The sequence below is a fragment of the Phyllostomus hastatus genome, unplaced genomic scaffold (assembly GCF_019186645.2).
Source record: "Phyllostomus hastatus isolate PE091 unplaced genomic scaffold, TTU_PhHast_1.1 phas_scaffold_385, whole genome shotgun sequence".
Lineage (NCBI taxonomy): Eukaryota > Metazoa > Chordata > Mammalia > Chiroptera > Phyllostomidae > Phyllostomus > Phyllostomus hastatus.
Window position 1 is genome coordinate 1,109,882 of NW_025334026.1, and position 23,428 is coordinate 1,133,309.

The 23,428-nt window shown below is 41.7% G+C and overlaps 1 pseudogene; it reads right to left on the reverse strand.

The window, feature by feature from the left end:
• Positions 1-14,808: 14,808 nt before the first annotated feature.
• Positions 14,809-15,118, reverse strand: LOC123806276 (annotated as a pseudogene).
• Positions 15,119-23,428: the final 8,310 nt, after the last annotated feature.

Here is a 23,428-nt window from a genome sequence, read left to right on the forward strand (position 1 = left end):
AATGTCCAAGATTTTTCTGCCTATGTTTTCTTCTAAGATTTTTGTGGTTTCAGGTCTAACATTTAAGTCTTTAATCCATTTTGAATTAATTCTTGTGTGTGATGTAGGAAGGTGGTCTTGTTACAGAACTAGCCAATGATGTTCTAGAACAGCTGTGGGGTTCAGTTGCCTGCCACCAAGAAGCATGATTCCCAATGCAAGAGTTTAGTGAAAAAGGAAAGGGGTTGTTTGTTTAAAGGTTGTACAGATTTAGAGTAATGGCAGATTTCTCCTGTTAAGTCCTGCTCCCTTTAAAAACACCGCAAACCCCATAGTCTTGCCTTCCTCTGCCAAACCAGGCCAGTTTCAGAATATACCACTTAGAGGTACTATCTTTCAGAAAAGCAGAAGTGTTCTTCCTCTCAGCATTCCCAGTCACAGTTCGGCTCCAAGCATCTCTCACAAATCTGGATGGCTAGGCAGGTCCCCAGCAGCACTGCCAGCTCTGCTGCTGTCTTCTCAAGGCAGATATCCAAGAAGGTCTCCTGGCCTCATAGTAGGCTTATTCAGAGGCAAACCCACAGACAGACCTATAAGCAGACCTTCTCTGACCTTGTGGGTCTCTCTCCTGACTTGCAGACCTACTCTCTAATTGCAGACTTCGTGGCTCTCCCCTCCTGACCTTCAGCCTGCCTTGATTTAAATGCTTGGCTTGGAACTTCCTATGTGACCTTATATATGGTTCTTTCTATGGTGTGTTAGTGTCTGCCATTTGTGTCAGATCCCCAGTATCTTTGACCCTGTTTCTGCTGCCATCTTTAGTCAGGGCAAGAGTTCCCAGTGACACAGGGGCATCTGCCCCCTGCCTCTCTTGCAGGCACTGTATGAACTTCCCCTCTGGCTCTGTCACAAGTCAATGCACATTCTTAGAGTTATGCACACAATTCCCCTGGGCAGCAGCCCTTTAGGAAGTCACAGCTATTAGCTTGCCTTTGTTATGTAATGTGTCTAAACACTGAACCTTCTGTTCTTCCCTTCCCCCAATCCTGCCTATAGGCAGGATCGTGGGGGTTGTTTCCCTACTTTCAGGGGGCCCATGCTCTGTACTCCATTACAGACCAGTATCATTTTTCTGAACATATGTGTCTGATTTTTCCCAACACCATTTATTGAATAAACCATCTTTAGCCCATTGTATGTACTTGCTTCCTCTGTTGAATATTAATTGACTATAAAGGTGTGGATTTAATTCTGGGCTCTTTATTCTGTTCAATTAATCTAAGACTCTGTTTTTATGCCAGTATCATGCTGTTTTGATTACTATGGCTTTATCATATAGTTTGATGTTAGGTAGTATGATGTCTCCAACTTTGTTCTTTTTTTCTCAGGATTGCTGTTGCTATGTGGGGCCTTTTGTGGTTCCATATAGTTTTTAAAAATATTTGTTCTTGACTTCTGGCAAAAATGGAGGCATAGGTAGACATACTGTGCCTCCTTGCACAACCAAAAGAAGGACAACAACTTAAAAACAAAAAACAGCCAATACTGATGGAAAATTGAACTGTATGGAAGTCTGACAACTAAGGAATTAAAGAAGATATATTCATCCAGACCGGTAAGAGGGGCAGAGCCGGGCAACCAGGGTGGAGAGGACTCCGGGCAGGGTGGTGGCTGGCGGACCCAGGGAGGCAGCGGATTGTGAAGGGCCACATGCAAGGCGGTGGGCAGTCCCACATTCGATTGTGGATAGAACAGGTGAAACTGGGGAGTGAGACACACCGCGCAACCCAGGGTCCCAGCAAGGGGAAATAAAGCCTCAAAACACCTATTGAAGACACATGTGGGGGTTGAAGCTGCAGTGGGAGGATCTCTCAGCCTCATGGGAAAGTTTGTTGGAGAGACCCACTGGATCCTAGAGCATACACAAACCCATCCACCCAGGAATCAGCACCAGAAGGGCCCAATTTGCTTGTGAGAAGTGGGGGAAATGACTGAAATCTGGCCGAGAGCAGAGCCAGTGCCATTGTTCCCTCTCTGACTCCTGTCCCAAATACAGCATCATAACGCAGTGAAGTGGGTTGCCCTGCCCTGGTGAACAGCTAAGGCTCTGCCCCTCACTACATAACAGGCACATCAAGACAAAAAAAAAATGGCTCAAATGAAAGAACAGATCAAAGCTCCACAGCAAATATAACTAAGTGACAAAGAGATAGACAACCTATCAGATGCATAGTTCAAAAACACTGGTAATCAGGATGCTCACAGAATTGGTTAAATTTGGTCATAAATTAGATGAAAAAATGAAGGCCATACTAAGTGAAATAAAGGAAAATGTACAGGGAACCAATAGTGATGGGAAGGAAACTGGGACTCAAATCAACGCTGTGGACCAGAAGGAAGAAAGAAACATCCAACCAGAAAAGAATGAAGAAACAAGAATTCACAAAAATGGGGAGAGCCTCGGGAACTTCCAAGACATCTTAAAGGTTCCAACATCTGAATTATAGGGGTACCAGAAGAAGAAGAGGAAGAGCAACAAGTGGAAAAGTTATTTGAACAAATAATAAAGGATGGTACCCCTATCTGGTAAAGGAAATAGATTTCCAGGAAGTCCAGGAAGCTCAGAGAGTCACAAAGAAGTTGGACCCAAAGAGGAGCACACCAAGGTACATGATAATTACATTACCCAAGATTAAAAATAAGGAGAGAATCCTAGAAGCAGCAAGAGAAAAGGAAACAGTTACCTACAAATGAATTCCCATCAGACTGTCAGCTGATTTTTTTATAAGATTTTATTTATTTATTTTTACAGAGGGAAGGGAGGGAGAAAGAGAGAGAGAGAGAAACATCAATGTGCAGTTGCTGGGGGCCGTGGCCTGCAACCCAGGCATGTGCCCTGACTGGGAATTGAACCTGCGACACTTTGGTTCGCAGCCTGTGCTCAATCCACTGAGTTACGCCAGCCAGGGCAGCTGATTTCTTAAAAGAGACCTTGCAGGCAAGAAGGGGCTGGAAAGAAGTATTCCAAGTCATGAAAGGCAAGGACCTATGTCCAAGATTGCTCTATCCAGCAAAGCTTTCATTTAGAATGGAAGGGCAGATAAAGTGCTTCTCAGATAAGGTCAAGTTAAAGGAGTTCATCATCACCAAGCTCCTATTATATGAAATATTAAAGGGACTTACCTAAGAAAAAGAAGCCAAAACCATGTACAGTAAAATGACAGCAAACTCACAATTATGAACAACCATACCTAAAACAAAAAGAAACCAAGCAAACAACTGGAACAGAGCCAGAACCACAGAAATGGAGATCACATGGAGGGTTATCAACAGGGGAATGGGAAGGGGAGAGGAGGAAAAGGTATAGAGAATAAGTAGCATAGATGGTAGGTACAAAATAGACAGGGGGAGGGTAAGAATAGTATGGGAAATGTAGAAGCTAAAGAACTTATGACACATGGACATGAACTAAAGGGGGGAAATGTGGGTGGGAGGGCATATGCAGGGTGGAGGGGAGTGAAGGGGGTGAAATGGGACAACTGTAATAGCATAATCAATAAAATATATTTAAAAATATTTTTTCTGGTTCTGTGAAATATGTCATTGAAATCTTGATAGGAATTGAATTGAATCTACAGATTGCTTTGGGTGGTATGGAGATTTTAATGATGTAATTTTTTCCATCCATGAACACAGTATGTGATTCCACTTATTTGTGTCTTCTATTTCTTCAGTGTCTTATAATTTTCTGAGTACAGGTCTTTTACATCCTTGGTTAGGTTTATTCCTAGGTACTCTATTCTTTCTGAGAATAAAGAAAATTTCATAGTGTCTCAGGTTCGATTCCCAGTCAGGGCACATGCCTGGGTTGCAGGCCATGGCCCCCAGCTACCGCACATTGATATTTCTCTCTATCTCTCTTTCTCCCTCCCTTCCCCCTCTAAAAATAAATAAACAAAATCTTAAAAAGAAAGAAAATTTCACTTTCTGTTAGTTTGTTATTGGAATATAAAATGCAACTTACTTCTGGATATTAATTTTGGATCCTGCTACTTTGCTGAATTCATTTATCAGTTCTAGTAGTTTCTTGGTGGAATCTTTGGGGTTTTCTATCTACAGTATCATGTCATCTGCAAATAATGACAATTTTACCTCTTCCTTTCCAATGTAGATGTCTTTTATTTCTGCTTCTTATCAGATTGCTGTGGAAAGGACTGCTGGTTCTATATTGAATAAGAGAGGTGAAAGCAGATATCCTGGTCTTGTTCCTGTTCTTAAGGGGAACACTTGTCACTTTGAGTATGATGCTGTCAGTGGTTTTGTCATATATGTCCTTTATTATGTTTAGATAAGTTCCCTCTAATCCCAGTTTGCTGAGAGTTTTTAACCATAAATGGGTGCTGGAGTTTATCAAATGCTTTTTCTGCATCTATTGATATGACCATGTTGTTTTAATCTTTCATTTTGTTTATGTGGTGAATCACATTTATTGATTTTTGAATGTTGTACCAACCTTGCATTCCTAGAATAAGTCCCACTTGATCATGGTGTATGATTTTTTTGATGCATTGCTGTGTTCAGTTTGCCAATATTTTTTTGAGGATTTTAGCATCTATGTTCATCAGGGAAACTGGCCTATAAATTTCTTTCTTTGTAGTGTCTTAATCTAGTTTTGGAATTAGGATAATGCTGGCCTCATAAAATGAGTTTAGGAGCCTTTCCTCCTCTTGAATTTTGTGAAGTAATTTGAGAAGGAGAGGTGGTAGTTCTTCTCAGAATGTTTGGAAAAATACATGTGTGAAGATGTCTGGTCCAGGGCTTGAGAGGAATTTACATTGTTCTGCTTTGGGGTGCAATGCTCTGAAAATATCAATTAAATCCATTTGATCTAGTGTGTCAAGGCTGCTGATCTAGTGTGTTAAAGCTGCTATCTCCTTGCTGATTTTCTGTCTGGAAGATCTATCCATTGAAATCAATGGGGTGTTAAAATCCCTGACTATGTGTGTATTTCTGTCAATCTCTCCATGTCCATCAAGATTTGCTTTACATATTTAGGTGGTCTTATGTGGTCTTATGTGGGGTGAGTAAATGTTTACTAGAGTTATATCCTCTTGTTGGATTATTTCTTTTATCATTATGTAGTGTTTCTTTTTGTCTCTTACTATAGAGTTGGTTTTACAGTCTATTTTGTCAGATATAAGTGCTGCTACCTCATCTTTTTTTCCCTTTCTATTTGCATGAAATATCTTTTTTCCATTTTTTTACTTTTAGTCTGTGTGTGCCTTTTGATCTGAGATGGGTCTCTTGTAGGCAGCGTATATATGGACCTTGCTTTCTCATCCATTCAGCTATTCTATGTTTGTTGGTTGGGGCATTTAAGCCATTTATATTTAAGGTAATTATTGATAGATATCTATTTAGTGCAATTTTATTGTTAAAACATTTTACTTTGTTTTTTTTTTCTTTTTTCTTTTACTTTGTCTTCTTCTTAAAGCAAACCCTGTAACATTTGTTGTAGTACTGGTTTGGTGTTAACAAATTCCTTTAACTTTTTCTTGTCTGGAAAGCTCCTTATTTTCCTTTAATTTTAAATGCTAGCCATGCTGGATAAAGTAGCCTTGGTTGTATGTCCTTGCTTTTTATCACCTTGACCATTTTACACTGCTCCCTTCTGGCCTGAAATGTTTCTGTTGAGAAATCAGATGACAGTCTAATTGGTGCTCCCTTGTATGTAACTATCTGCTTTTCTCTTGCAGCTTTTAGGATTCTCCTCTTGTCTTTAAGCCTTGTCGTTTTAACTGTCCTGGTGTAGTACTCTTTGGGTCCAACTTGTTTAGGACTCTCTGAACTTTCTGGAATTTTATGTCTTTTTCTTTCACCAGTTTAAGGAAGTTTTCAGTCATTATTTCTTCAAGTAGGTTCTCGATCCCTTGATCTCTCTCCTCTTTTTCTGGTGTTCCCATGATGTGGATGTTGTTACACTTCATGTTGTCCCAAAGGTTCCTTAAGCTCTCCTCACTTTTTAAAATTCTTTCTCTTTGCCACTCTGCCTGGGTGTTTTTTCCTACCTTGTCACCCAAATCACTGATTTGATGCTCTGCTTCATCTAACCTACTGTTTATTCCTTCCATTGTATTATTTATTTCAGCTATTGCATTTTTATTTCTGACTGGTCTTTTTAAAAATAGATTCTATATCTTTTTTCATGCTTTTGAGTATGTGTGTAATCATTACTCTAAACTCTATCTGATAGATTTCTCCCCTCCATTTCACATAGTTCTTCTGGAGAATTCTCTTGTTATTTCATTTGGCTTCTGTTTCTTCATCTTCCCATTTTGGCTGCTTTCTTGTATTTTCTGCCTTAGTTGTTAAGCTATTAAAAGATGTAGCTTCAGGCTTAAGTTCCACAGGAAGAAGTACAGTAATCCCCCTGTGGGACTGGTGCTTCCCCTCAGGTTGATGCCATTCAGAGAACCATGCTCTGCCTGAAAAAGATGGCTCCTGCAGTTTGAGGAATGACTCAGCACAGAGATCTTGGCAGCTCTTCCTTCGGTTGTCTCCCCAGAGCCACCAACCCCAGGCTCTCCTCAAGTATCTCTTGTCCACTCTGCTCTCCCTCTGCCAGAGCCCAGGGGAACTGGCTGCAAATGAAATTTTGTGCATTGACCCTTTAAGAGGCTCTCTGAGTCTCCAACCATTTCTCCCTGGAAGACAAAAACCCAGCTTGTTTTCACAGATGGATGTTATCTGGGTTCTTTTCTGGCTCTGGTGCTCAACTTAGAGTTTAGACCCCATACTTCTTAAGGGAAACCCCCTGGCTCCTGAAATATCCCTCCAGAACTACAGCTACCACCTGTGGGAGCCCAGCATGCCCTCTTGCACCTCCTCCCCTCCCTACCAGTCTCATTGTGGCAAAGTGGTTTCCACAAGGACTGTCTGTCCTTGGTTATAAGGCTTCTCTCCAGCTAGTGTTCAGTTGGTTATTCAGGATGCTTTCGCTACAATTTAGTTGTAATTCCAGATTGGTCCTGGGTGGAGGTTAGTGTGGCTTCCATTTAATCCTCTGTCATCTTGGATCTCCAAGTCCTAGTTTTGTAACGGGAATGCCAGAGGGCCAAGACCTGGGAAATGCCAAGTAAAGCCACTAGTCTCTGGCACAGTAAATTGGGTTCTTGGATCCAATTCTACCATTGGGTCTAGAGAATCCACACCAGTAGACTCAATTGTGACACTATCTACCTGAAAATAACATCAGATTCCACACATTAGGAGTTCAGTCCTACAAGACTACCTCTGCCCCCAACACACACACATACTCACATACTTCAGACATCAGACACAAGCCTAGGTTCCTTGTGTTTCTGACCAATTGGCCACATATTGGAGGTCCCAATGACCTCCTCCAACTCAGAATGGCAATCAAAAGTGTAGGTTGTTGTCTGTACTTCTGCCCAACTGGCTACAAATCAGAGGTTCCTGCAACCTCCTCCTTGGGTTTGATTTGCTAGAACAGCTCATAGACCTCAAAGAAACATTTTGCTTATTAGCTTATTGGTTTGTTACAAAAGGGTATAACTTAGAATGTTGCTGGTGGAAATGGGGCTCTTCCATGGAGTCATGAGAAAAGCATTTTGATGACCCATGCATGGGAGAATGAAGTATAGTGGTAAAATTTATTGGGGTAGAAATTAAAGACTGCCCTAAGAATCCTGGTATCTTATCTCTGTCTGTCCTGCTGTGGAATAAGTCCAGCCTTGTCTTCGTCAAACCCAGAAGGGCCAGGATCCAGAAATTCTGTGCTATTGGTTCAGTCCATGACAAAGCTTAGTCCAGTTCAGTCTCTTTTCCATTCAGCTAGCTTAGTCTCTGTTCCTGGTTGCACCCCAGCCAGCGCTGTGTTGCCATAAACAGGTCTTTGCTTGGAGATGTGCTTGGGACTGTGTGGCTGCCAGGCCCACATGGCTGCTATGGAGAGACAATGTATGCATGCACGAGAATGAACAGGGCACGCGTGTGCTACTGAGAGAGGCCTTTGTTAAGTTTTGATTACATTACCTTGAGCTTGGGAAAGAACCAGCTGGCTTTCAAACTAACCAGTCTCTTTCCTAACCCTTCACAGGCTTGTGCTGGGCCCCACAATGAACCAATCTGATCTTTTTCCCAGGCTAGATTCCTCCTCCTTATAGTCCAATACTGGCTCTTACTGCATGTGTGCCCTGTAGAGGAATTCCCTCCCTTTTCCTCTCCATAATCCTGGTACTGGGCTGGCTATTCCCTAGAGTTTTTTCCTGTCAGCTTCAAGGATTAAGTCCCAAGGGCAGAGGATGAAATAGTCCCCTGGGGAGCCTATGAATGCTGGGTCTTCATAGTAAATGAGGTTTAATGACTGATCTTAATATCTGATTCAGCTCCTTAGTTTATTAGGCTTAATGTCTCATTTCATTTACTCCTTTCCTTTATTAATACTAACTAGCAACCTACACTAAAAAGAACAGCCAGATGGGAGAGGTGGATAGACCAAAACATGTGGTAAGGGGTGGAGCTTCTGTGCCTTCTCCAGGTGCTCCATTCTCCCTGAATCTCTACATGTTCAACAACCTGGAAGTTCTCTGAACCCAATCCTGTTGCGTTTTTGTGGAGGCTTCATTACATAATCACAACTGATTAAACCACTGGCCATTGGCCATGGATTCAGTCTCCAGACTCTCTCTTCTCCCTGGAGGTTGGGGGATGGGAGTGAAAGTTCCTACCTCCTATACAAAGTTGGTTCTCCGGGCAATGAGCCCCATCTGTAGGGCTTCCAAAAGTCATCTCATCTGTGTAACAAAAGACATCATTATCACTCACAATACTTTGGAAGTTCCAAGGTTTTCTTTTTTAAAAAAATATATTTTATTGATTATGTTATTACAGTTGTCCCATTTTTTTCTCCTCTTTATTCCCCTCAGTCTTGAACTACCCTCCTACCAGCATTCCTTGCAACAGTTTATGTCCATGGGTCATATACATAAGTTCTTTGGCTTCTCCATCTCCTACACTATTCTTAACCTCCCTGTCTATTTTGTACCTACCAATTATGCTTCTTACCCCTGTACATTTTCCCCCATCCTCCTCCTTCCCCTCCCCACTGATAGCCCTCCATGGTATCTCCATTTCTGTGTTTCTGTTCCTGTTCTAGTTATTTGCTTGGTTTGTTTTGTTTTTGTTTTTTAGCTGCAGTTATTGATAGTTGTAAGTTTGTTGTCCTTTTACTGTTCATATTTTTTATCATCTTTTTTTCCTTAGATAAGTAAGTCCCTTTAACATTTCATAATAAGATCTTGGTGTTGATGAATTCCTTTAACTTGACCTTATCTGGGAAGCACTGTATCTGCCCTCCCATTCTAAATGATAGAGTCTTGGATGTAAGTCCTTGCCTTTCATGGCTTTGAATACTTCTTTCCAGCTCCTTCTTGCCTGTAAGGTTTCTTTTGAGAAATCAGCTGATAGTCTTATGAGAACTCCTTGGCAGGTAACTGTCTCCTTTTCCTGTGCTGCTTTTAAGATTCTCTCCTTATCTTTAATCTTGGGTAATGTAATTATGATGTGCTTTGATGTGTGCTTCCTTGGGTCCAACTTCTTTGTGACTCTCTGAGCTTCCTGGACTTCCTGGAAGTCTATTTCTTTTTCCATGTTAGGGAAGTTCTCCTTCACTATTTTTTCAAATAAGTTTTCAATGTCTTGCTCTTCCTATTCTCCTTCTGGAACCCCTATGATTCAGATATTAGAATGTTTAAAGTTGTCCAGGAGGTTCCCAAGCCACTCCTCATTTTTTTGAATTCTTGTTTCTTCATTCTGTTTTGCTTGAATGTTTATTTCTTTCTTCTGCTCCAAATCATTGATTTGAGTCCCAGTGTCCTTCCCTTCAATGTTGGTTCCCTGTACATTTTTCTTTATTTCACTTTGCATAGTCTTCACGTCTTCCTCTATTTTACAACCATACTCAACCATTTCTGTGAGCATCTTGATTACCAGTGTTTTGAACTGTGTATGTGGTAGGTTAGCTAATCTCTTCATCGCTTAGTTCTATTTTTAGAGTTTTGGTTTATTGTTTCATTTGGGCCATTTTTTTTTGTCTCCAACTACCTGTTACACAGTAAGGGGAGGAGCCTTAGGTATTCACCGGGGTCGGGGGGACAACCCACATCCCTGCGTCATAGCACCCAAACTGGTGCTATATGTGGGGAAGGTGTCCAAGAGGGAACAATGCTGCTTGCTCAGTTCTCAGCTGGCTTTCAGTCATTTCCCCTGCTACCCACAAGTAAACTGGTCCCTTCTGTTGCTGATTCCCAGGTGGGTGGTTTTGTGTACACTCTAGTACCCTATGGATCTCTCCAACGAACTCTTCTGTGAGGCTGGGAATTTCTTCCACCACTTCAACCTCCACAGATTTTTACAGTCAGAGGTTTTGGGGCTTTATTTCCCTGCACTGGAGCCCTGGGTTGTGTGGTCTGTCTCACTCCCCAGTTGTTCCTCCTGGTTTATCTGCACACATATGTGGGACCACCCAGTCCACCAGCTGCTGCCATCCCATGAGTCCTTTCCACCCTGGCTGCTCATCTCTGCCCCTCCTACCAGTCTAGATGAATGTTTCTTCTTTAACTCCTTAGTTGTCAGACTTCCATACAGTTCAATTTTCTGGTAGTTCTGGTTATTTTCTTGGTTTTAAATTTGTTGTTCTTTTGGTTGTGTGTGGAGGTAAACTGTATCTACCTGCACCTCCATCTTGTCCAGAAGTCTGGTTTACTGAGCTGTGTTAGGTCAGAGTCACTCAAGAAACCAGATGGATGCAGTGAGCTAAGGAGAGCAGGGTTTATTAGCAGGGAATAAGAGGGAAAGTGGAGCCAACTGAGGGATGTTAAGAGGAAAGTGAAGCCAACTAAGGGAGGTTGGGGAGCCAACCAAGGGAGGTTAGGACTCACTCAGGGTTTTTAAATGCAAAAACCTGCAGTTGGGGTGTCAGAGTCTGATTGGCTAGAGCTGGTTGCTGGGTAAAAGCTGCATCCTGTTATGCCAGATAGGCCGACCCCAGATTCTAATCTTCCTGGGTAGCATCTGCAGGCAGCTTCCTATAGTGCCATTTTCTCACTTGGTGATTTTCATTTATGCCTAGATCTAACAAGCTGTAAGCCAGAAATTATTGATCAAGATCAGAGAAATATATGTGAGAAATATATTTGGTCATCTGGATGATTATATTTCTTTTAAAAAAATTTTTACAAGATTTTATTTATTTATTTTTAGAGATGAGAAAAAGGAGAGAGAGAGAGAGAGAGAGAGAGAGAGAGAGAGAGAGAGACATGTGTGAGAGAAACACTGATTGATCACCTCTTGCACATGCCACACCCATGGACTGGGTCCACAATGCAGGCACATGCTCTGACTGGGAAGCACCAGGGACCTTTTGCTTTGCAGGATGACCCCCAACCAGTTTTGGCATCTCTGGTCAGGGCTTGTCACATTGTTCTTTTTAGCTGAAGTGGACTGTGAAAGACACTCCTGTGGGACTGCTTCCCAGAAAGAGAAAAGTTACCTAAAAAGGTAGTTGCCCAATTAAAAAAAACCCATATGTTATTAGAAAGAGGGAATGGATATGGGATAGCCCAAAATAAGTAATGCCAGGATATGGATTCTGTACGATGAACAGTCATGACAAGGACACAGCATGACAAACACCAGGCATGGGTATCACATGGCAAATGCTAGGACCTTTGCCCACTCAATCAAACTACCAGAATGTCATCTTTCATGCTTAGCCATTCATTTCACAAGTGTTGTTTCATATCTATCATTTTCACAATTTAAACAGTATTAATGTGCCTTTGGTTGTACAATGAATCCACTCTTGCTGATTACAAATGTCACAAATAATAATAAGCCATAGTAACTGACGATTCACCCTGTACAGGGCAAAGGTGTGGGGAACTTACCTAGATAAATTACCCAGTTGTTGTTTTTTTTTTTAATATAGGTGAATCATGTTACTGTGACCACTCACAAAGAAAACTGTTGAAAGTCTATCCGTTTGTTCAGTTAAGGAAGGTAGAATACAATAGAAAGAGTCCAGCTTGGCTTAGACCCTTGTCTGAATCCTCCTGTAGTATCTAGCTGTATGACTTTTAACAAGTTTCTTAACCTCTGAGCCTTTTCCCTTAAAGCTCTTAGTGTATTGCTTGTGCTCAGATAATGTGTCAAAGGACGTAATTGTGATGGTAACTTCCTTACATTATTATTTAATAACATGGATTTGAATTGCTGCAAGACTGATTTACGTTACACATCAGAAAGAACTTCTACTTGTTAGCCTGCCCAAATTAGAGAGAGGACAGGGCCTGGGCTGCTAGGGGCACACAGCCTGGGGTACCTGGGAGGGTCCATCAAAGGTATAAGCTGAGGGTATGATCACAGGGGTGGCTTGAAGGAAACCCCTTTCCTAGAGGAAGATCTGAGTTTTATACAAGTGATGGGCCAGGATCTGTGTGGGCCTTCAGGATCAGCCCACCTCCAGTTACCCTTCCCAACTTCATCCTTGGCCTTCCCCCCCCCACTGGCTACTCTGTGCACTGCAGCTGCACGGACCTCTTTACTGCTGCCCCAACTCGTCAAGCTTATTTCCTCTTCAGGTTCTGGACTCTTGTTGCTTTTCCTCCCTGGCACACTATGCTCCCTGAATTTCACATGGTTGGCTAGTTCACTTCATTGAAGTCCCAGCTGAGGTGTTACTTCTTCCTCTGAGAAATTCCCAGTTGAAAATTGATCCCTTTCCTCCTCATTCTCCATCACATCACACTGATTTATAATGGATTCTTATTATTTGAAGATTCTATATTTGTGAATTCACCTACTGGCTTGAATTTATTTGAAATCCCCAAATTCAGTACTTGCAGTGCTTTCATGTTCATTCCCAGATGTGCAGAGAGTTTCAGTCGCCTGAGGTGTCTGTTCCCAGCTGTGGTGGAGCAAGGCCATGGCCTGCCTTCTTGCTTTTGCTCCCGTATTGTAAAGTAGTGTCCTTTGAGGGAAGAGATCAGCCACAGACTATTTCAAATAGTCCCACGTCTGTGTGTCTTTTTAAAAAAAGATTTTATTTATTTACTTTTAGAGAGGGGAAGGGAGAGAGGAAGAGAGGGAGAGAAACATCGATGTGTGGTTGCCTCTTACGTGCCCTCCTCAACCCACCGGGGACCTGGCCCACAACCCAGGCATGTGCCCTGACTGGGAATCCAACCAGCGACCCTTTGGTTCACAGGCCAGCACTCAATCCACTGAGCCTCACCAGCCAGGGCCCATGTCTACGTGTGTTGTTTATTATCTCTTATTTCTGTGCTTTGGAAGTGCAAATGCTCTGAGAGAGGAAGCCTTGCTTCCACTTTCAGTGCTATCTCCCCATCTTCCCCATGTCTAGCAGGCATTTCATAAGTATTTGCCACAACAATGAATGCAGTGAATGAAAAGATGGACTGTCAGCACTTTGGAACGAAGGGTCAAGAACTGGGAGAGGCCAATCTAAATAAACAAAATGAAGAAACAAAACAGAAACAGACTCATTGATGCAGAAAACAAACTGATGGTTGCCAGGGGGAAGGGAGATGGGGGTGGGTGAAAAACGTAAAGGGGAATAAGAGATACAAACTCCCAGTTATAAAATAAGTCATAATAATGTACACACAGGGCATACAGTCAATAATGTCATAATAACTTTGTACTGTGACAGGTAGGTACTATAATTATAGTGGCGATCACATTGTAAGGTATATAAATGTACAATCACTATGCTGTACACCTGAAACTAATATAATATCATATGTCAAATAGACTTTAAAAAAAGAGAGAGAAGGAAAGGAAAGGTGGGAGAGTCTATTGATTGGGTAACCACACCGGGGGTTTGAGGAGATGGGGATGGAAGAGGTAGAGTGAGGGTGGGCTGGTGCAGCACCCAGAATCAGGCCCGCACACGGTGGGACCAGTCTGGAAGTACCCTTGTCCGTGTTGCTGACAGGCCTGTGATGGCCCCTTATATGGGTGGACCTCTGAGTGTTCACCAAGATTCTGAGAATGCAGCCTGGGAGGCAGGCTGGGCAGCATCAACATCGATAGTGTGCATTGACTGGGCTGCTTTTCCAAATCAGATGCTGGGCTTAGTGTTTCACCTGCATATTTCTCTTAATGCACAAACTGCTCTGTGGCATGGAATCAGCCCCTCAGCAAGTGAAATAACCGGATCACAGAGCTACCAAGTGCAGAGCCAAAATTCAAACCCAAGCCAGTCTGATCCCAAACCAGGACTCCCTAACTACCACAGCTGTGGGTCTCAAGCTTCAGGCTTCACGTTTTTGTCATGTGAACTTATCATCTGTACTATTATTTACTCGACATTTTAAATTTAAACTGACATTCTTTTTCACCAAATTTGTGTTCTTTTTTTTTTCCTGGCTGCTCGTCATTTATTTTCTACTTGGTGTAAGGTACATGGTTATGGGGTGCCAGGAAGGCTCGCGTGTGGCTTGGGTAGTAAAGAGTGGGGCTCTCTCCACTTCCTTTTTGGTGTTTTGATGTTTTGCTATAAAAAACCCCAGCTGCTTCTGCTTGTTGCAGCCTGCCTAGTCTGCAGGGTGGGGTGAGGAGGACAAGGAGGTACAGAAGGAGGGATGGGGGAGGGGCTCAAAAGAGCCTAGCTTCTGGAAGTCTGGTGGTTGGTGGCAGCCACTTAGGATGAAGGCCTGATGTTGACTTTGCTGGGCTGGCTGCCACGTGTCTTCCCTGTGGCTTCCAGAGCCAGGTCACAGATGATCATGCTGCTGGAGGTCTGGGGAGATTTTGAGAGGTCTGGGAATTCCAGCACTGTGGCCATGACCTGGAGAGTGGACTTCCTGAAAAAGAAGCTTGCCCACCAGTGACCCTGGTCAGCCTCGGGGAGACCAGGGTGGTGGGGGATGGCTTCCCCGGGGCACTCTGCACTTCCTCAGGAGCTGTTCCTGGAAGTGGAGCCCAGACAGCGCTGGTCGTAGTCATGGGTAGCCATGAGTGTGTCTGTCGCTGGAGGGGATGGCTGCTGTGCTCTTGCTTGTGGTCTGTGGAAACCTTGGTGGTGACCAGCCATGGACCTCCATGCGTGATGACAGGTCGCGGGAAGGAGGGTGCTAGGCTATGGAGCTCATTTGTAGAGGAGACTGCAGCAGGCTGATTGATCTACAATGGAGACAGGAGGGGGTCTCACCAAATTTGTTTTCAAATGAAACTTTATTAATATAGTCAGTGTAAAACAAGTATCCTTTACCATGAAAAGAAAGTACTTTAGAAAATGTTCAATATATACAAAGTAAACAGTATTACATTTTGGCCATATCCTGTGGTCTGCTGGGGGCCCACTCAGTTCACAACGGAGGTCAGCAAGCATTGGAGATTTGTTAAAGACAGAGTAGAATTTATCTGAGACCTTCTTCTGGAACGATTAAGAGGGTGCTTGAACAGAGGATAATTGTCTCTCTAAGTGACTCAGTGTTATTTAGTACCACATTTCTTCACCACGCACAATCTTCTCATACTCCTCCTATAACCAATTCATGTACCACACCCTAGGCTTTGGGAAACAGCAGTAGACTTGTGTGGCTTTGGGCCTTGATGAGCTTCCCTTCTGAGCAGCACAAGGATGCAAAGCTTATGTCATAGAAAGTTGTAGAGGGAATTTGAGGAGCTAGAAATGCAACTCCTTCAGCTGACATTTGATCCAGTTCTGGAGAACAGGCAGAGGGTGCAGCCCCTGATGATGAGAGCTCTGCTGTGTTTGCTTTCCAGGGATGCCTCATGGTCAGGCTCGGCTTTGAGAATGCTAATAAAGGGCACGGGAGGAAATAAAAATTCATACTAAGGACACAGTAGGGACACTAGTAATTGTGGAGGGGCACATAGCCCATAATAGGTGGAAATCCCAGTTGGAAGATAGACATAGTATCTCTGTCTCCAACTTTGAGTTTTCCTCTGCAGGCCTTCTAGAAAACAAGTCATTTATTTGATGTGCAAAGAAGAAATGAAGACATACCCAGAGAGGAGAGGATGTCAGGCTGGAAAAACTGTAAGACTCCTCTCAGAGCCTTAAGTTACACAGCCTGATCGCAAGAAGTGATATTGCAGGATAAGATGCACTTGTTGTAATATACATGAGACAGCCTGGGGCTTAAATCAGAGGGGATCTTATGGCATCTCAGATGGGGCAGGTAGTGTGGGTAATTGAGGGCAGAGGTTGCTAGTGCAGCTTTGGGGAGGGAAGATGTGTGGTGAGTTGTGAAGGAATACATATTGTCTATCTTCTTACTTCTTCCTCTCTTTCCTGTGCTCTTCACCCATAGTCATGGAATGGGTATATCTTTATTTAAAAGGTGGGATAAGGAGATAAAGTGGTCTCTATCTTTGTTCCATTAAAATTCAGTTGCTCAGCAAACAATACTGGTCACGTCCTATATGCCAGTCACAGTGCCAGGTACTGGGCAGCCAGAGATGAATGAGACAGCCAGTTCTCTCAAGAGCTTCATGAAATATTTAAGACCAATGTGCTTTGGATTAAACAGACCTGTTTGAGTTTGGTTCCTGCTCTTGTTCTCCTAGTTGTACGAGTGACTTCTGTGTCTCGGTTTCCCCATCTGTAAAATGGAGAAATCGATAGTATCTGTTTCGTAGCATTATTTCCAAGGGTTAAATGCATTAATCTAGGTAGAGCACTTGGCACAAAGCCTGGAATACCATAAGAAGAGCTCTACAACTAATTACTGTTAATTATACCTTTCTATATTTTAATAATTATTATTATTAATATTTTAATCAACAAAGTAGAAGGTGAAGTAGCATAGAGGAGGGAATGACTCTATGGCCAGCTGGGGAGGCTTCCTGGAAGAGGTGATGGTTTCTAGTTTGAGCTTTTAAAGAATGACTAGAAATACTGTAGGACACATGAGGAGTGCAGGGAATTCTGGGGGGATGGTGCAGCGTACGTGCAGATGCACACTCTCTTATTAGAAGCCAGGAAGAGTTCAAAAACTGGTGAGTGGGGACATGAAAAGTGTTGTCTAGATTGGCTCATATAAGCTGCTGTTTGTCATAATTACAGCATATAATTTCTTCAACTTCCTTGTTCCCTGTTTCTTAACAGTGCTCTCCAACATCAGTCAACAAGAGAATCCCTCGAGGAATTAATGAATAATGCAGATGCTGGGCACCCATCCCAGAGGCCCTAGCTCCACAGACCTGGTGTGAGGCCCAGGATTCTGCTTTCCAGATAAGCATCCTAAGTCGTTTGGTTGCCGATGGTCCAATTGTCACACTTGGAAAACCTCGTGTTCCAACTTTCCATTTGAAAAACATTCATCTAGTTCTTTAATGTAGATTACAGCCAAGGCCATGAGTGAGTATAATCCAAATTGGCTTTGACTATCTATTGAGAACCATCCCTTTGAGGATCCACGTACAGGGTCTGACTCTTAGCCCATTTTTCCTTCAGCATTTGAAGTGCTCATTGTTTTTACTTCTGTACTTGGCTTATATTAGGGGTCCATGAGGTACCCTCCAAAAAGCATATTTTAAAATCAGCACTGTTCACTAGAACTTTCTGTGATGATAGAAATGTTCTTTATCTATAATGAGTGCTTGAAATGTGCCTACGGAGACTGGCGTACTGATAATTTTATTTAAATTAATTTAAACAGCCACGTGTGGCTTATCACATAGGAGAGCTGGGTCCTAAACACTGGAATCAAGCTAAGCACAGAGAGTTCTTACACTTTGAAAGGCCCAGGGACTGAGACAGCTTCAAGGACCAGCAGGTGCGCCTGCTCCTGGGCTCACCCTCTGAGACCTGTGCCTTTTGGAGAGAATGGAGGGCAGAAACTCCTCCATCCTTTAAATGGTGGATCTCTCTCACACACATGCATGTATAATTTAGTTTAATAAACTTCAAATGTGTATAATATGGCTCCATTTTATAGGCTTTTAGAGTATCCCCTCATAATCTGTTTGTTTCTGTGACTTATACAAAATTAAAATCCCCACAGAATGGGGGAAACATTAGGAAATCATGTATATGATAAGGGATTATATTGAGGATATGTAAAGAATTTCTATAAGTCAACAACAACAAAAACAATCCAATACATTTATTTTTTAAATTTGTATTTGTTGATTTTAGAGAGGGGACAGGAAAGAGAAAGAGACATTGACTTGTTGTTCTACCTATTTATGAATTCATTGTTTTTCTTGTAAGTGCTCTGACAGGGGATTGAACCTGCAACCTCAGCATATTGGGACAATGCTCTAACCAACTGAGCTAACTGGCCAGGGCAAAACAATCCAGTTTAAAAATGGGCAAAAGTCTTGAATAAACCTGAAAAAGGTGTTCAATATCACTAATCATTTGGGAAGTGAAAATCAAAACTACAATAAGAAATGACCTCATACCCATGGTTACTATCAAATAGGAAAAAAAACCCACAGCACACAGCAAATAATGTGTGGCAAGCATGTGGAGAAATTGAAACCCTTGTGCATTGCTGGTTGGAATGTAAAATGGTGTAGTTGCTGTGGGAAATGTTATAATGATTCTTCAAAAATTAAACTGAATCTATATGATTCAGCAATTCAACTTTCAGGTTTATGCAAAAATGAAAAGCAGGGACTCAAACAGATGTTTACACACTCATGTTCACGGCAGCATTATTCACAGTAGTCAAATGGTAGAAACAACCCAAATGTCTACTGATGGATACAAAATGTGGAATATTATTCAGCCTTAGAAATGGAGTTTCTGACACATACTACAACATGGATGAACCTCAAAGACATTATGCTCAAGGAAATACACCAGTGACAAAAGGACAAATGCTATATGATATCACTTCTAGCAGATACCTTGAATTCCACAGGGACAAATGTAGATTGATGATTGCCAGGAGCTCAGAGGAGGAAGGGATGGGGAGCTATTGTTTAGTGAGTACAGGATTGCAGTTTGAGATGATGGATGGTGGTGACGATTGCAGAACTATATGAATGAACTTAATGCCACTGAACTGCATACTTAAAAGGGACAAATTTTGATTATGTATATTTTACCACAATAAGAACTATAGAAGAAAAAGCAAGGCAGTAAGATCTTAACATTGCCTCCCTAACTTTTTAAATCGCTATTCCAAAAGGAAAAGTCCTGGGAGTAAATCCTAGCAGAAAATATGTCTGGACACAGATTCCCTGAGGTGGGGAAGAGAGACCAATAGGAATGGTGGGGGAATCCTAGTCGAAAAATCCCCCAACTCGATGTCTGCCCACTTACCTTTCCTGGTCTCTGTCCATGGTGGATATTGTTGATTTACTTCTCTGGCAGACAGAGTGTATTACTGAAGGTGAAAATCCTTGGAAATAGCATTGCTTAGAGTGACTATTTTTTAAAATACATTTTATTGATTATGTTATTACAGTTGTCCCAATGTTTTCCCCTTTGTCCCACTCCACAAGGTAACCCCATTCCCTCCAGCAATCCCCTCTATCAGTCAAGCATATAAGTTCTTTGGCTTCTCTATTTCCTCAACTGTTCTTATCATCCTCCTGTCTATTCTGTACCTACCAGTTTGTACTTCTTAATACCTGCACCTCTTCTCCCGTTCTCACCCTTCCTCTTCCCAGCTGATAACCTTCCAAATGATCTATACACACATGATTCTATTCCTGTTCTGCTTGTTTGCTTAGTTTGTTTTTTTTTAGATTCAATTGTTGATAGTTGTGCATTTGTTGCCATTTTAATATTCATAATTTTGATTTTCCTTTTCTTATACAGTTCTCTAACATTTCATACAATAGTGACTTGGTGATGATGAACTCCTTTAGCTTTACCTTGTCTGGGAAGCACTTTACCTGCCCTTTCATTCTAAATAAAAGCTTTTCTGGATAGAGTAATCTAGGTTGTAGGTCCTTGCTTTTCATAATTTTGAACACTTCTTGCCAGTCCCTTCCAACCTGCAAAGTTTCTTTTGAGAAATCAGCTGACAGTCTTATGGGAACTCCTTCATGGGTAACTGTCTCCTTTTCTCTTGCTGCTTTTAAGATTCTCTCTTTATCTCTAACCTTTGACATTTTAATTATGGTGTGTCTTGGTGTGGTCCTTGTTGGGGTCCAACTTGTTCAGGACTCTCTATGCTTCCTGGACTTGTATGTCTTTTTCCTTCACCAAATTAGGGAAGTTTTCTTTCATTATTTTTTCAAATAAATTTTCAATTCCTTGCTGTTACTCTTCTCCTTCTGGTACCCCTATGATTTGGACATTGGTATGTTTAAAGATGTCCCAGAAGTCTCTAAGCCTCTCCTTATTTTTTTGAATTCTTTTCCCTTCTGTATGTTCCAAGTCGTTGATTTGATTCTCAGCTTCATCCCTTCCACTGTTGGTTCCTTGTGGATTTTTCTTTATTTCACTTAATGCAGCCTTCATTTCTGCCTGGGTCTTTTTTATGTTGTTATGTAGCATATGGGGAACCATTGTAACAACATAAAATGTTCAATGGTTTCTTTGAACATTTTCATCATCAGTGTTTTGAATTCTGTATCTGAAAGGTTGCTTATCTCCATTTCATTTAGTTCTTTTTCTGGGATTTTGTTCTGTTCTTTCATTGGGCTGTATTTCTTTGTCTTCTCATTTTGGCAGCCTCTCTGTGTTCGTTGTTTTTTTCTATGTATTAGGCAGAAATACTTTGACCCTCTGTTTTAGTAGCATAGCCTGTTGTAGAAAAGGTACCTGTAAAACTCATTTCACCACTTCAAGGCTCAGAGAAGGGACAATGCCACTGCCTGGCCTCTGGAGATTGCCCAGGAAGAAGCTGTCTCCTTGGCACTTGCCCCCTTGCCAGTCACTTCACTTTTTCCCCTTTTCCCCATATGCTACTTGTACCCTTCTGGCTGTTGCCCTGGTGCTGAATCCCAGAGCAGGGTGGGTCTGCTTGAGTCCTAAGTCCATTGTGAGCCCTTTGAGAGAAGTCTTTTGAGAATCCCACGGTTTCTTCCACCACCTCAATCCTACTGAGTTTTGCAGCCAGAAGTTATGGGAACTTATCTTCTTGGTGCTGGAACCCTGGGCTAGGTAGTCTGGTCTGGGGCTGGGATTCCTTGCTCCCAAGGTATCCTTCCCAAATTTTTTCTACCACATATGAATGTGGGACCACCCATTCTGCTGCTACTCTGCAATTTCACATCTCCACCCCTCCTACCCGTCTGGATGAATGTGGCTTCTTTAAATCTTTGGTTGTCAGACTTCCATACAGCTCAATTTTCTGATGAATCTGGGTGAAATTTGTTTTGTAGCTTAGTTGTAATTTTTGCTGTAGTTGTGTGCAGAGGAGAAGCATGTTTACCTACACCTCCATCTTGGCCAGAAGTTCTGGAGTGATTATTGTTGACGCTGTTGATAAACTGTTCCTTACATAAATAATATATGTGAATATTGGAGTGTAGCTCACACTTAGAGTATAATTGTCTCTTAAACACTTTGATGCATCAAATCATTCTTGCAACAAGAACCTCAGTTGACACTATTGTTATTCAGCTCTACAGTTAGGCTGAAAAACTGATCTAGTTGCAGATTATAACCACCTTCATTTGGTCTTATGCTAACTCTGGTTTTGTTGGATTTTTTTCTAAGCCTGCTAGTTTCATAGTGCTTATAGTAACAGTAAGGAGTATAATGAAATTACTTACTTTTTGCAAAAAATATATTGACATACAGTGAGAAGGAAAAAAATTAGCATGGACTGAGGAATCAGTTGTGGACTCTTCATCAGACCAGACTATCAGAGGTAGATGAAGCCATTGTGAAGTGTTATGACAAAACCCTCTTGAATAAGTACTGCCTTTTTACTCATTGAGAAAATTTGTTCTATGAAATCATTGATAACCAGAAACTTCACTGTTTGAAACTATACCAGTAAGAACATCCCACTCTCATTGGGGGATCTAAGTCACTTTGACACAGAGAAGTTGCCTCAAATTCCAAGCCAGGGCAAAGTATCAGACAAAAGGTTTCTAAACAGACAGCCCATATCAATCAAAAGTGTAGTTTCTAAGGCAACAGGGCCCTGGGTATATTTCGCAGTCCAGACCCAATCTTGACCCCTTTACTCACAGCCCTGCTTTGCTCTGACAGACCTATCAAAACCCGGCTTCATTTTATTTCATCTAAACTCTAGTCTTTTAATCAATTCTGTGAGAATGCTAATTTCCATTTGTTTGGTGACCCACCCCATGGGTCCTCTGGTGTGTGGCCTCCCTTATTGCAACAAGTCAAAAAACCTGACTTAATGGTCTATACATTTGTCCTTTGTGACCCTGAGCTGACTAGGCTAAGACAGCAGAAAACTCAGTTGAAAAAAAAAATTAGCTAGGGTTTAATTTGTGTGTGTGACCACAGGAAAAGTAGTCACTGCAGGAACTCTTTAAATTGTGGAATTCTCTTTACTGTTTATACATTTAAAATTACTAATTTAGATTTAGTTGCTACATTTCATTTTGACATTGTTTGTAGATAAACAAGTTGCAGTGGCACTAGTGCTGCAGAACCTGTTGCCTTTTTCATAACGCACCTTGTGTTACCCCCACTGAATTCCAGGGGGCTACCAACAGGGACTGAGCCTTGAAGGGTACCTATGCCTTCATATGGTCCTCGTGTTCAGGGTCTGGTGAGTTGGCTTTGTGTATTTTTGTTAAATCTTTCAGAGGTTATCAGATTCAAGGGCTGATTCATAACTATGAAAATTAAGACTATGATATAGAAAGAAAAATGCCAGTTCACTCATGCACCCAGAGAATTGTCATGGCTGAGTAGGGTGGAATCCTATGTTGCTTGATCAACTATTCTCTGCTATAGACAAAAGTCTACAAGGGGGTCACATTACTCCAAAAGAGTTATTTGGTGAGAATCTTCAAACTGTGATTATTTGATTTTATGCATGTGTCCATCCATCCATGCATCCATCCATCTATGCATCCATCTATCCATTCATGCATGTGGAATAGACCAAGATAATATTGGCTAACATACATTCATTATATGTAATTCTAATCATTTTACAATGTTCTACTCACTTATGGTTTATTAGAATCCTATGAGATAAGTCCTATTTTTCATTTCATAGATGAGGAAACTGGGCACAGAAATAGTAAACAACTTTTACAAGGTCACAACTGTGAAGTGGCAGAGGCAAGATTCAGCACTGACCCCAGACCCATGTTCTTTCTTCTTTTTTACCTTTTAGATTTATAAGACAGTTGTAAGAGCATTACAAGAAATTCCTTCACCTAGATTTTTAAAATGTTAATATTTTACTACATTTGCTTTATTATTCACTATCTTTGCTATTTGATTATTTTCTGACTTAATTTAGAGTATGCT